General features: G+C 44.0%; 1 pseudogene; it reads right to left on the bottom strand.

Annotated features, from left to right (window-relative positions):
* Positions 1 to 1352: 1352 nt before the first annotated feature.
* LOC118518524 (small ribosomal subunit protein uS2 pseudogene) lies at positions 1353 to 2209 on the bottom strand (annotated as a pseudogene).
* Between the last annotated feature and the right edge of the window lie 1203 nt (positions 2210 to 3412).

The raw sequence follows: 3412 nt of genomic DNA on the forward strand, positions 1-3412 counted from the left end.
TATGAATTTAATCCTCAGAACCACCAATATTTTGTTGTTGGATTCCCCTTATGATTATGTCATGTGCTCAATGTCATTTTATATTATTGACTTTTCACTTGCCTATTTCAACCTGACACTTGCCTCCTTTCCCAGTTACATTACAAGCTTCTAAATGGCAGAGACTATAACAAACTTCTCTTTATTCCCCTACAATATCTGCTCTAGTACCTTGCATCAACTAGTGCTAGAAAGATATATGATCAATGACTAACCAGCAGAAAATGGAAATGTGGAGTTGACCAAGTAATGGGAGAGATGAACAGAACCATGAGCCCCGCACTCAGAAGCTGCCAGCACATTGGCTATAAATCATCAGTCACACCAAAGAGAGGGTGACCCTAGGTCCCCACTTGAAGAAAATGACTTGGTCCTGGCCATTTGGAGCTTATCTCCCATCCCTTCTAATTTCATTCGAGAGACCTGGTTGGGTATTGTACTATTGTCCTCCTCACCCCCTCCTCCTGCCTCTTCACTTCCATTCCTGGGCTAACAGAGTTGCAAAGTAACTAAAAGGAAGTATACAAACATTGTTAACACATATGCAATAGGCATTACTTTCAGAAAGGGCATGTGGAATCCAAAGGGGCACCCACACTAGAGCCCATACTGATCCCCAAGATAGTCAAGACATTGATGCTCTTTTCTGAATTGGAGCTTAGACAAGAAAAACCTGAGGGAGCCCAGTCCTTTCAAGGATGCCCTAAGAGCTAAAGGCCTATCCCATATTCAGCCTGATTTATAAAAGATTTGAACAAGAAATTAGGTTCAAAACTAACCCAAGATTTAATTCTATCACAGAGTTAGAGCAGTGAACCTAGTTTTGGTCTAATATTCCCAGCTGCACACAGCAGAATTAATTGGTGTAAAACATTTATTCAAGAACCTCTCTGTCCAAAGCATGAATGAACGGGATACAAAGAGGACAGACACACTCAGATGCTATCCAGTGGAGATCAAACACATTCCTTAAAAATTATAAAACAACATAAAATGTGGCTAAGGCCATAATAGAAGAGAGACATGAGGAAAGTTCTGTGAGAATTCAGAAGTAGAGTTTTCTTCTATCTGGTGACCATCAGGAAAAGTTTCAAGCCAACATATCATAGAAATGGGTGGGTTTGGGCCAGAGCTAAACCTGAGTGAAGAAAGACAGTGGGATAAGAGGCTGAAAAGGAATCTTATGGGTCTTTAAGTTCTTAAAGGAACTATAGGGGACCTTACATTCTTTTTTTTTTTTTTTTTAACTTTTAGAAACTGTTTATTTTCCATCAGCCTTATTTCCATTTTGCTTGCCTTTGTGGAAAAGCAGCTTAAGACCACTCAGTGGTTGTTCCTACCCGTTCAGTGGCCTGAGCAGTGAGAGCTGCAGACCGGTCTTCAGTGGCCGGCTGGGCGCTCCAGTCTTCAGTAGGGAACTGCTGAATGGGCACAGAGGGCACCTGCATGCCTTCACACCATTCTGTGACTTCAGGCTGAGTAGCAGTGAACTCAGGAGCTGGAGCCGTCCATTCACCCGGAAATCCTTCCTGGGTCACAGCCTTTCCAGCAGCAGCCTGCCCTTCTTTTTCAATCTCTTCAGGATCTCTGTAGAAGTAGAGATCAGGCATGACCTCCCATGGGTGTTCACGGGAAATGGTGCCACGCATGCACAAAACTTCCCCAGCTAGCATCCACCACATCAGACCACTGAGTGAACTCCCTTGTTGTTGCAAGGGATGGCAATGTCCAAATAGCACAGAGGACAGTCTGTGTTACACAGAGCGATGGTAGGCAGGTTAACATACGATGCCTCTGTGACAGGCTGGTGGGCAGCCCTGGGATCAGAAACCACCAGAAGTCTCAGCTCTCAGAGGCTGCCTGGATCTGGTTAGTGAAGTCTACAGGAACGAAGCAGCCAGCAAGAGAAGTGGCTCCAGTATCCCTGGATGATATGACATTGACAGGAGCCAGGTTTTCAATGGCAACAATGGTACAAGCTGCCAGCAGAAGCTTCTCCCAGGTTCTTTTCAGATTTATGATATAGATGTCATCACATTTCCTTTTGTAGATGCACTGTTCTGTTTGGAAGTCAAGGTTGGTGCCACCTACATGAGATCCTGCTGCAAGGAATTTGAGGACATCCTCCTCCTTCATTTGCAGGACATCATGGGCTCTTGACATTATGAAAGTTTTCCTTTAAGTTATGACAGGAATACAGAACACCACCACATGGAACCCTCCCTGTGTAGTTCGGAAAGGGGGAACCTTACATTCTTTTTTTTTTTTTAAGATTTTATTTATTTGGGTGCCTGGGTGGCTCAGTTGGTTGAGCGACTGCCTTCGGCTCGGGTCATGATCCTGGAGTCCTGGAATCGAGTCCCGCGTCGGGCTCCCTGCTCGGCAGGGAGTCTGCTTCTCCCTCTGACCCTCCCCCCTCTCATGCTCTCTCTCTCATTCTCTCTCTCTCTCTCAAATAAATAAAATCTTTAAAATAAAATAAAATAAAATACAAAGATTTTATTTATTTATTTGACAGAGAGAGAGAGTGCACGTGCACAAGCACAAGCAGGGGGAGCAGGAGAGGGAGAGGGAGAAGCAGACTCCCAGCTGAGCAGGGAGCCTGATGTGGGGCTCGATCCCAGGACATTGGGATCATGACCTGATCCAAAGGCAGATGCTTAACCGACTGAGCCACCCAGGCGCCCCAGAACCTTACATTCTTGATCAAAGAATTTGGGTTTCTTTCCATGGATAGAAGGGGCCACTCTAGGTTTATGAGCAGAGGAATGCCATGAATGGTTCCCCAGGCAGAGATAAACCTAGCAGCAAGGAACAGAAAGGACCAGGGTGAGGAAAACATGGAGTAGAGACAGAACAAAAACTAAGATGCTCCTGGTGGTGGGAAGAGGAGACAGTGAGGACTGGAGCCCCAAGTCTGGCTGTGGTAGAATCTGGGGAAGAGGAACCAGATGACCTGAGATGCTATGGGGAAGTGTTTTTGACTTCATGAGTGAACACAAGTGGGAAAACAAAACAGAGGAGAGACCAGCAGATTCTCTGTTGAGACAAGCAGAAAAATTACTTCAACGTAGTGAATAGTACCCATGTGGGCTTTTTCTAAAGTGCTTCTAAGACCTTCATTACCAGGGAAGGATATAGAAAACATTTTTTTTTTTTTTAAGAAAAAACTTTTTCTTAATCCAAATCTGATCTCCCAAGTCAGCAACTGATTTGCTTTTTTACCATGGCTTTTTGATATTATTGTCAAATTAAAGGAACTTCAAATTTGAAATTTATCTTCACATCTGCTTTTTTTCTACCATCCTGTTAGCCCATACCCATGGACAAGTTTTTTTCAGGAATGCTCAAAACTAGTATTTTCTTATTTCAT

This window comes from Halichoerus grypus, chromosome 5, assembly GCF_964656455.1.
Source record: "Halichoerus grypus chromosome 5, mHalGry1.hap1.1, whole genome shotgun sequence".
NCBI classification, from domain to species: Eukaryota; Metazoa; Chordata; class Mammalia; order Carnivora; family Phocidae; genus Halichoerus; species Halichoerus grypus.